The sequence below is a fragment of the Silurus aristotelis genome (genome assembly GCF_946808225.1).
Source record: "Silurus aristotelis genome assembly, chromosome: 12".
NCBI classification, from domain to species: Eukaryota; Metazoa; Chordata; class Actinopteri; order Siluriformes; family Siluridae; genus Silurus; species Silurus aristotelis.
Genome location: NC_139585.1, coordinates 4,916,473 through 4,928,434, shown reverse-complemented (window position 1 = coordinate 4,928,434; position 11,962 = coordinate 4,916,473). Strand labels below are relative to the sequence as shown.

Genomic DNA, 11,962 nt, shown 5'->3' with positions numbered 1-11,962 from the left:
ATATCATAAGTGTTCTTTTTATTAGTGTAAATTTTTAGCTCAGCTTTTTTCAACTGTATAAAACAAGAAATTCAACAATCTACACACATTTGTTTGGGTTGTTTTAAGTGATATTGAGGTCAGGTGGATCTAGATAAACCGCTGAAGATCCCTAGCAGAATAACATCTACACAACTTTGTCTCAGATTCCACCAAGCAATTGATTTTATTGGAGCTCAATGTGCACTGGGAAGAGGCCAACGAGAGAGTTAGTTGAAGAGTGTAGAAAGCAGGGCTGGAAAACTCGTAGTGAGCCGTTGAAGGTGGGCTGTAAAGATTTTGCAGGGCGTTCACTCTGTAAAGTACTTACTCAACTAGGCAGCACTGAGGAGGCAAAGAGGAAGGCGATTAGAACCGCAACTGAAGCCACAGAAAAAGCCACTATCATGTTGTTAACTTGCTGTCCATGATGAAATTTTGCAGATGTGGTAACGCACGTACCCAGGACGATGTCTTTTGGCACAAACATAGTCTAAAAACCTTTTTGATACCACCTTGTACTTGAAATGACAAACTTAGAGAGAAGGAAAATAAGACCCAAAGGGGGACAATTGTAAAGACTTGATGTGACTGACTTGCAAGCCTACATTGGCTTTCTCATTTTACCAGGAGTGTGCAAGTCAAAAGGAGAAACAGCAAGTCTTTTAAATGCTGAAAAGAAGGGGAATGAAAAGTCAGTAGGAGTAAGACAGAGTAGATGTGTGTGAATGAGAGGGAGGGCAGTGGAGTGGTGTGGTTGCAGGAAGAAGAAGTGGTGAAGGTGGAGGCGTTCAGGTACCTGGGGTCAACAATGCAAAGTAATGGAGAGAGTGATAGACAAGTTAAGAAAAAAGTGCAGGCAGGAGTGATTTGTGATAGAAGGGTCTCTGCAAGAGTGAAAGGGAAAGTTTATAGGACTGTGGTGAGACCTGAGATGTTGTATGGTTTAGAGACAGTGGCATTGACTTAAAGACAGGAGGCAGCTGGAGGTAGCAGAGCTGAAGATGTTGAGATTTTCATTGGGAGTGATGACGATGGACAGAACTAGAAACGAGTTTATGAGGGACTGCGCATTGTGCACAGTGTTGGCTGTGACCAAAAAAAGTTGGAGGAATGGACTGGCCTTTTCTTCACAGTTAGAATCTCAGACGGGAGCTCTCTCTTATTTTTCTTGATTGTTTGAACCATTGTTATCTTTCTTTAGAGACGCTGTTTTAGGCTGTATGGCATGAAAAAAATTGTCACTGGTAATGTTGTGGCCACTGAGACCTGTGTCCCCTGGTTTCTTTCAGAAGCTCCTCCATCTGGCATCCCTGTATAAATGAGCTTGTTTCATGCATTAGATTGTAGAATGATCCTTAAGAATACTTTGATGCTCTTAAAAGACATTGTGGCTCTAAACATTGCTCTCCTGATCTCAGCATTTCCACACACTTTCAGACAACTCACCTTTTGACCTATAGACACCAGCAAGAATGGGTTAGGGCTAAAGTTAGGCATGCAGATTCATGTTGTTCATCTTTTTTCACTGGTCACTGAAAACTCTCCTCAAGATTGATCATATCCAAAATAATTTTCTAAATTGTTAGAAATCAGCGGCTCAAAGGATGACCATGACTCACAGCAAATTGTGTGGGTCCTTGTACCATCCGTGTCATGTTAGCACCTGAGCGTTAGGGATCTCTTATTCAAGATAATTCAATATGCCGTTCTAAGACAAATAAGTCTGTGGGGCTGCTCCACTGGCTGATTGTGGGGCTTTTGTAGTGGCTGGCTCTTGGGCTGCTCCAGCAGCCATTTGTGGAGCTCCTTGTGGTGCATATTCTGAGTGAAGCCAATCTAAGAATTTACTTCCATAATTTAAATACTCTGAATTAATTTTTTTACTATCCTCATATTCTGAGACACCTTTCTCTTCCACATCACTATGTGCCTGACTCTTTTTGAATATGAGCTCTAAAGCCCTCTGAATTGGTGTGTGTACTCAATTATCTGTCACAAAAAATAAGCCAAGGCCATTAAATATCAGGTAAAAAAAAAAACAGTATTAGTACTATGTGAAAATGTAAAACAGGTCAATTCAACCCAAATAACATAAAAGGGTTAATGTAACTGTGAGAAACACAGTGTAAAAAGTTTACTACTACACACAATGACACTTTAAATCTTTTAACCAATCTTGTACTGTCATCTGAAAACAACTCCATTTATGGTATTAGGATTAAACAAAGTTGTGTATAAATAATGGTGAGATGTGGCTTTAACAACTTCAGCTGTATCAGGAAACCTGTAGGCAAACTATCACCTATAGGCAAAAAGATTGGACAAATCTCAGGGGTGATTGATTGAGCATGTTTTCTTTACACACAATAACTTAGAGCTTAAAGGGAAACTAATATAGAAGAAGTCTTGAAAGCACCAGAGCTGTGAGTATTATGATCACATCACACCAGAAATATTATAGTATCTGATTTTTAATTTTTTTCTCTTTCAAGAATTCTACATTTAAAACAAAATTCTGCATTATTTGTGACACTTGTTAGTGGGTGGAATATATTTATTAATCAGCAAATTAACATTTTGCCTCCAAAGTCAATGTGTTGGAAGCAGGAAAAATGGGCAGGTGTAAGGATTTGTGCGAGTTGATCAAGGACCAAAATTTTTCTAGCTACTGTATCTCACATTGCTAAAGAAATTAATGCTGTTAATGCTTGATGGATCACGACTGTTTTGGCAGCAAAACAGGAACCAAAATATTAGGCAGGTGCTCATAATGTAGTTTGCCTCGGTCGTCTAGACATCACAATTTGGCCCTTGTCAAACTCCCTTAAATGCTTACGCTTGCCTGATTCAAACACATCAAGATTGAGGAGAAAATGTTTACTTGTTGCCTACTATATCCCACCCACTAACAGGTGCCATAATGAATGATAGTTCATTATTCTAATGTCATAATGTTTGCTTAAATATATATAATCCATATAACTGAAGCAACTGTAGCACAAAGTAGACATACATGTGAAATTGATCTTTTTTTAGTAAAAGAAATGACAGCTGTGAAGTTCTCCAGCACCGGCAACAACATCGTCGCTGCACTCCTCATTATTTTTACTGTTTGCTGCCAAGTGGTAAGTTTTTGTCTCCATTTGGAAGTGAACAGACTTTTTTAATCACTAGTTTTGCACAAACCATGTTTTTTCATTATTTGTTTAATAGAAACTGTCCCGGACATCACACTCTGGATATAAACTGGACATGGCACAAGATTCTGTTGATGATCAATTCATAGGCTGTGAGAAAAACATGTTCTACCAGATTAAACAACAGATTCTACCTAAAGAGTTCAAATTTGATGTAGATTTTACTACAACTTGGAACGAATACAAGAACATTAAGAATGATTTTAAAAGGATAATAAAAGTCTACACGTCTCCTTTTGGGTCTTATTCAAAGCTCAATAATGCTGTGGGCTCAGGAAGGCCAAAATATAAAACACATTTCAAATATAAAGCCTACCATTTCTTGCTAACACGTGCCATACAAACGTATCAATTGAAGAAATGCACTAATGTTTTCCGGTGGACCAACGTTAATTTTGATTCCGCTTTTCGTGGTCAGCAGATGAGATTCGGCAGGTTTGCGTCAACTTCACTTAAATCTACCTTGCCTGGATTTGGTACAAACACCTGTTTTAAAATTAGGACCTGCTTTGGTGCACGCATATCCAGTATGTCTGTGATCCCTAGTGAGAAAGAGGTGCTAATCCCACCTTATGAAAAATTCATAATCACAAATGTTATGTATAACACAATGAATTGCAGGATCGTTTACACTCTACAGAGCACTGGCAAATTTAGTAATATGAACTGTGCGCTGCTAAAAAATTATTAAAATCTGAATAAAACACATTTATAAAACAGCTTGTTTGAAATGCTCCTTGCTAATTAGAAGAACTCGATTTTTGTATCATTAATATTATTATTATTATATTTTTATCATTAGCTTTAATGAAGTAAGTTTAAAAATATAAAATATTATATTATGTAAATCCACATTTCCTTAGTGCTCTGTGAGGTGATTTTTTTTTGTTACTGAAATTTCTATTAATTTCTATTCAATATTAGATATTTTGTATCAACAATTAACTTTTTAAAATGTATCTGTTCGTCACTTATTCAGCTTTTCTGAAGTCAAAGTCAACATACTCATCCTCATTTTATTGTTAAGGTTGTCCTTTGTGTTTTTCCTGATCCCACAGAATTTCATTAATTGTAAATGTCCAAGATTCTATGACTACTGGCCATTTTGCAGGTAGCGCATATCAACCTGAGCTGGTTTGGGTGTAGCATGCGGTCATTTAAACCAATTTGAGTTACAGGTGTTGAATTGAACTCCTTCAAACATTTTGCCTTGGATCAGCACAAGCTTACATGGAGCCTATTGTGATAATACATATGAAAAAAAAGCTAACAATGTCTAATTCTGCAAATCAACATTCAATTGTTTTTGTTGTATGCAAATCTTGTGGCCTTTCTGCAGTTATTGATTTGTTATTTTTTGTTTGTTGATCTGAAATGTTTTTATACATTTTCTTTTCATTTTAATTTCAACTTAAAAAAGATTTTAAAAAAAAAGTCATTGTCTCTTTCGTCTATCATTTGACAGGCAGTTTTGGTTGCTTTATTAGAAAGTGCTTTCTGTGTGCTGAGTGAGAAAGAAAATAAATGTTGTCTTTGTCAGCCTGGCTTCCACTACTCTTTCCCATAACTTCATGGTGTGACTGATCAACTTAATTCCCCTGTAGTTACTGCAGGTCTACACATCTCCCTTATTCTTAACGATCAGTAGCAGCACACTCCTTCTCCATTCCTTAGGCATTCTCTTACCTTCCAGAATCTTGTTAAACAATCTGGTTAAAAACTCCACTGCATCTCTCCTAAACATCTCCATGCTTCTACCGGTATGTCATCTGTTAATGACTGAAAAACACAATTGTATAGAAAATACTCTGTACAATGTTTTCTTTTAATAAGCTCCTTACTGAAACTGATTAGTCATTTCAAATATTGTGAAATTTAACTGCCATTCCGTTGACAAGTACTAATGATGAAATACATCCCGAATTGTTGTGGAAATGTTGCAACATTATTTCAATTTGATTGAAATAAAAACGTAAAGACTTTCATATTACATAAGACAATATTTTATTCACAATAGAACATAGAGAACATAACAAATGTTTAAACTGAGAAATTTTACACTTTATGCACAAAATAAGCTCATTTCAAATGTGATGCCTGCAACAGGCAATAAGTTGTCACGGGGGGCAACAAAGGGCTGAAAAACCCAGAAATTTTGAAAATATGCAGCTGGAAGAACATCTAGCAACTAATCTAAGTTAATTGACACCAGGTTTAAACATTTGTTATGTTCTCTTTATTCTATTGTAAATAAAATATTGGCTCTTCCAGAATTTGGGTTGTAGTAAATGGTAGTAATGCATTTATAGTTAAAGTACAAATACTCAAATGCTAATCAGAAAATGTTAGTATATGTAACTTAAAAATACACTAACAACTTTGGAAAAACAATGTAGACCTCACTTTAATTTTGTAATATTGAAATAAAAAAATAAACTGTATTCAATCAAAAGTACACATTTTATGTAAAATTGTCCAATCTCTTACCATGTTGTTTCAGTTTACCTGGCTGACTTTCTGGAGGACTGTATACAGTCTTTGCCAGTGTGCCAGGAACTAGTAGCACCTAATCCCCTGCTTGGCCACGTCTAACAGTCGTTGTGGTCTTCTCCCAAATAGGAGCGTGAACGGGGTGAAATCTGTGAAAGCTTGGGGGATCTCTCTTGCAGCAAACAGAACATCCAAAGTTTCCTTCCTGGGTAACCTGGTGGAGCACAGTTAAGACTGGGTTAGTGAAAACATTTGACTTACATTTGGCGCCGGTGTCATTGTTTTCCGCTTACCATGCCATAAGCGCTGTTTGTGATTGTGTTTTTTTATGTAGATGCATTTGACTTTGCCTGGTGCCTTGGGCCTTTCTTACAGGGACTACATCTGCCAGGAACCCTGGTCAGTCTCTCCCTATGAGTAGAAGGACAGGTAAATTGGTTATGAGCCCAACCAGAAGTCTGCCTGTCAGTCTGCCTGTCAGTCTCTCCCTATGAGTAGAAGGACAGGTAAATTGGTTATGAGCCCAACCAGAAGTGACCACTTGCCTTTATTGCTTCCCACCCACACTTTGGCTTTGGGAAAATCATGTATGTCCCCATGTATGCAGATGACTGGGATCGCACCTTTGCAGTCCCTGGCAGCATGGCTTCCCGTGCTAGAGTAATGGTGCTTCTTGTGTATAACAGCATGTGGGTTTGGTTGCCATTTATTTTTAATGCTTTTTTGCGGTTCTGACTGAGTGGGCATGGGCTTGTCTTGAGGAAAGGTATAGTGCGAGGTGGTGGAATATTCCAATGCCACCTGTTCAGTTATCTCTTTTGTTGTAACCACCTCTTTACCACCTTTTTAGGCATGTGAAAGGGGGGCATGTGTGTGGGTGAAGGCACCAAGGTGTGGCCAGTGGCAAAGCCGTGCAGTGCCAATTCGGTGGTGGAGTGCAGCGCTAAACAACTTTGGTCCAATAGGAAGTCAGGAGAACCTGCCGAGATGCCATGGATGGGGCTTTTCGTGACAAGCCAGGAGTTGCACAGGGAGGGAATCTTTGTCCTCTCTGATGCTGCTGCTGCCTGGAAGAAAAGCAACACATGGCATTAATGTAGTCCAAATCCCGATCCCCTCTGCTGCAGGTGCAAAGCCTTATTGTACTATTTTTTCTTCTCTAGGACAGTGTTCCATTTCTCTGCCCTGCCATTTTACCTTTTACTATGGTATATTGTTAAGCCTGAATAAATAAACACAGCTGTACATCTAATCATAATTGCGTAAGGTATCACACTTATGCATAACCCGTGTGAGTAACCACACTACTCTGAAAAACCGCTTCTTATGCAACTTGTCTTTTTTGAATATATTCTGCAATTCTGCACTACCTTGTGGTCTGTATGCAATTATCATGGCCATAAACACACATATCACAATGTGCATATTTCATTTGCGGTTGGGGTAGTTCCCATTTTGCAGCTTGTGTTTTTTTAAAAGCAAAAGCGAGTCTGTGTGTGTAAATGTGTGCGCTTATATATATATATATATATATATATATATATATATATATATATATATATATATATATATATATATATATATATATATATATATATATATATATTAAAAAAAAAAAAAAAAACTACTTTTAGTGGTTTGGTTTTACTCTATAGAATCTGTTCCAATATGAAAATTTATCTGAGGAAACTTCGGTGGCTGGGCTAAATACTTAAAATTTTGGTTGCCCCTTGCCATGTAAAGCTGTGATTTTACAGCTGACATTATATAGATATGTATAAGTATGAATTTATGAATATACAGAATAAATATGGGTGGAATAACCAGTAGTGCAATGATAAACCTGTTATCGATGAAGCAAAAATGCATAGTGGTTAAAGCAGTGCAAAATACACAGAAAGTGACAGTGCAGTAGTGTGTTGTTAGCATTGTATGACGATCAGCTGTTCAGTGCAGTAACAGCTGCAGGAAAAAAGCTATTCTTCACTCTGCCCGATGGGAGACGGGTAAATAGTCCATGGTCGGGGTGAGAGGTAACTTTGATGATTCCCCTCACCCTTTGCAGGCAGCATTTATTGTAAATGTTCTCCAAGGTGGGTAGATGAGTGCTGGTGATTCGTTGGGTAGTTTTCACCACCCTCTGAAGGGCTTTTATGGTCCGAACAGTGTAGCTGCTGTGCCACACTGAGATGCAGTTTGTTAGGATGCTCTCAATGGCACAACTGTAAAAGTTCTCCAGAGTCCTGTAGCACAGACGGCTCTTTTTAGGTCTCCTCAGGAAATACCAGAGGTGGCAAAAGTACACACATCCTTCACTCAAGGAGAAGAACAGATACTCATGTATTAAAAGACTCTGGTAAAAGTTGAAGTACTGAATACACTTTTTCACTCAATTTAAAGTAAAGAAGTTTGGGGTCTATTTAAAAAAAATGTAGCCATTATTACTACCTGTTTTAGTGTCACGCTGGTAACTGGACCTCACGTCATATTAACATATTAATACACAACAAATTCCACATTTTGTTATTTAATGAATGTATCCAGACTGAAAAAAAAAACACCATATAGAACACAAGCAGAGAAAGGTGACGTCTCTGTTCTCAGTCATGTTTATATTACTGACTCCCTCTGTCTCATCCACGTTAACACCAGACTTCTTGTTGCCTTCTGCTGCGCTCATTGTTAGCTTCGTAAAACTAGTCTACGTCTGTGGTAGCAGCCTGCATTCCCCCACAGGACCTGATGCAAATGAGTGCAGCTCGGGACCAGATTTAATTGGTGAATGCAGGGGCGGGCGATAAAATACTCGTGTGTGCAAGTTGCGGGACAATAAAATTATTCACGGGACTCCTGTAGAATGATCTTAAAAATATAAAAAAAATATTTAATTACTAAACACAAATAAACTGGTATGTATCTATTGCACAAAAGCAACAATGGCAACTGAAATAAAATAAAACAACACAGGCACAAGGCAAGCGAACTCTCAAAAAAGATGCATCATTAGTTTCTTCTAGCACTTGACAGACAGTTTTGATCGCTTTATTAGAAAGTTGTTTGTGTGTGAAAGAAAATAAAAGTTGTTTTACCCACTTGATTTTTGTTCTGTTGTAACCCTTTATGGTTACCCATAACAAGTTTACTGCACACACAATTACACTTAAAAAACTGCTAACCAACCTTTTTCCATCAGCTGAAAACAACTACATTTATTTATTATTTATTTATTTTTTTGTTGTTTTTTGTTTTGGTGCTCACGATTACTCTTGTAATTCTCAGAAATCATCAAATAGAAAAATATCTAACACAGTTTATTTGCTTTTAGTTTGGCAAAAATATGTTGTAAAAAGGGATGTAAATTATATAATTTATTAACTAATTAAAGAACTAGAATGTTACTGACTCTAAGACAAATACTAGTCTTTTCCCCATTACGTCATCCGTCTCCACACCCCCCTGTCCTCTACATCCGCCTCTTTCAAACCATCTACCTGCATGTCTTCCTTCACCACATCCATAAACCTCCTCCTTCATCTTCCTATTTTCCACCTTCCTGGTGGCTCCATCCTCAGTATTCTCCTACTGATATACCCCATGTCCCTCCTCTGCACATGTCCAAACCATCTCCATCACACCTCACCTTGTCTCCAAAACGTCCTACATGTGCTGTCCCTCTAATAAACTCATTTCCAATCCTGTCCATCGTCGTCACTCTCAACGAACATCTCAACATCTTCAGCTCTGCTACCTCCAGCTCCACCTCCTGTCTTTTACTCAATGCCACTGTCTCTAATCCATACAACATCGCAGCTCTCACCACAGTCCTATAAACTTTCCCTTTCACTCTCACAGATACTCTTCTATCACAAATCACTCCTATCACTCTTTTCCACCCACTCCACCTTGCCTGCACTCTTTTCTTCACTTCTCTAACACACTCTCCATTACTTTGCACTGTTGACCCCAGGTACCTGAACTCCTCCACCTTCTCCACCTCTTCTCCCTGCAACCGCAACACTCCACTGCCCTCCCTCTCATTCACACACATGTACTCTGTCTTACTTTTACTGACTTTCATTCTTTCATTTCATTTTCATCTATCTAACACACATTTGAGAAACACAGTGTAACAAGTTTACTGCACACACAGTCACACTTTAAAACTGTTAAACAACTTCGTACCGTCAGCTGAAAACAACTCTGTTTTTGCACTGGGGTTAAAAAGCGTTGTATGTAAATAATGCTGAAATGGTGCTTTTATTAGACAAGAACAACTTCAGCTGAATTCGCTACAAAGATTAACTGTATGTAAAAAGATAGTAAGAATTCCAGAGGTGATTGTTTGAGCACGTCCTCGTAACACACGATAACTTAGAGCCTAAAGGGAAACTAATATTTAAGTCTTGAAAGCATCGGAGCTGTGAGTATTCTGATCACATTACATATTACGTTACAAATCGTTATAGTATCAGATTCAGTTTAATCACTTATAAATATATTGTTGTTGTTTACAACTGAAAATATTAATGGTAGAATGTGTTAGATTCTTGATTGTGAATCTTTTAATATTCTTCATGTTTATTTTATAGATCCAATTGTGCTATTGCCTCAGATACGCAAAAGATCAGGACAAAATTTTTAAAGAAATAATTTTCCTTACAGGTTAAATTGTAAGAGTAGATATTGGTTTTTAACAGCTGTTGTTTTTGCCAACTTAATTTATAATTGTGATGATGCACAATACTTCTTTATTATATCAATTCAAATATTTATCAAAATATGAATTCATTAATTTGATTTAAACTGGTCTCAATTTTGGACAAAAGGAATCATCATGAAGCATCAGCTACAAATGTTTTTTTTAAAACCAACAAAGCTTGTATATTTAAACCGAAGCAAAAAAATAAAAAAAATACAACAACAAACAACAATGCAATGAGTGACAACACTATATCGAATAGAAAATAATAAGAAATGAAAACATCTGTTGGATACAACACACGATCAAAACACTGACACAAAATAGACATACATGTGGAATTTGCTTCTCTTTTTAGATTAAAAATGACGACAGCTGTGAAGTTCTCCAGCACCGGCAACAACATCGTCCCTGCACTTCTCATTATTTTTACTGTTTGCTGCCCGGTGGTGAGTTTCTATGTCCAGTTAAACTAACCAGACATTTTTTAATCACTAGTTTTGCACAAAAAATGTTTCTTCTTTATTTGTTTAATAGAAACTGTCCCGGACATCAGACTCTGGATATAAACTGGACATGGCACCAGATTCTGTCGATGATCAATTCATAGGCTGTGACAATAAAATGTTCATACGGATTACAAATAAAACTCTACCTGAAGAGTTAAAATTTGATGTAAATTTGAATACAACTTGAAACACATACATGAACATTACGGATTATTTTGAAAGGATAATAAAAGTCTACACATCCCCTACTGGGTCCTATTCAAAGCTCAATGATGCTGTGAGCTCAGGAAGGCCAAAATATAAAACACATTTCAATTATAAAGCCTACCATTTTTTGCTAACACGCGCCATACAAAAGTATCAAGTGAAAAAATGCACTGATGTTTACCGTAAGACCAACATTTCTTTTGATTTAGCTGAAAGTGGTCAGGAAATTAGATTTGGCAGGTTCGCATCAACTTCACTTACAAATAATTTGACTGCCTTTGGTAATGGCACCTGTTTTAAGATAAAGACCTGCTTTGGTGCAAACATAGCCGATAAGTCTTTTTTGCGTTACGAGAAAGAGGTGCTAATCCCACCTTATGAAAAATTCTAAATCACAAATATTGCAAAAAACAAGATGAAATGTGGTGTCCTTTACACATTACAGAGCGACGGGGTTTGTAGTAATATGCACTGTGAGCTACTGAATAAATAAAATCTAAATAGAAAACATACAGATTGTTTGAAATGCACCTCTCAAATGAGAAGAACTCGATTGTTTTGTCAATAATATTATTATCATTATATTATTATCATTCATATTATTATTATTATTAGCTCCAATGAAGTATTAAATACATCATATACGATATACAATATCTCTCTTTGGACAAACTGTGAGTAAATCCGAATTCTATGTCTAAAATTTCTATTACATTTCTATCAAATTTTTTATATTATGTTACATTTTTAGCTTTTCTGCTGTCAACTTACTCATCCTCATTTTATTGTCAAGGTCTTGTCTTTGTTTTTCCTGATCCCCCAAAATTTCCAAATGTACT

At 36.9% G+C, this 11,962-nt stretch overlaps 2 long non-coding RNA genes across 3 annotated transcripts; both read left to right on the top strand.

Moving 5' to 3' along the window:
• Positions 1-2,283: 2,283 nt before the first annotated feature.
• LOC310734394 lies at positions 2,284-4,755 on the top strand. The gene is made up of 3 exons (XR_014536037.1): positions 2,284-2,444; positions 3,058-3,146; positions 3,235-4,755. It is a non-coding gene; the product is annotated as an uncharacterized lncRNA (long non-coding RNA).
• A 154-nt stretch (positions 4,756-4,909) lies between these two features.
• LOC310734554 lies at positions 4,910-11,021 on the top strand. 2 transcript variants are annotated; one of them, XR_014536076.1, is made up of 3 exons: positions 4,910-4,978; positions 10,766-10,856; positions 10,945-11,021. It is a non-coding gene; the product is annotated as an uncharacterized lncRNA (long non-coding RNA). The 2 variants fall into 2 exon arrangements; XR_014536077.1 differs by lacking the exon at positions 4,910-4,978 and adding an exon at positions 10,038-10,128.
• Positions 11,022-11,962: the final 941 nt, after the last annotated feature.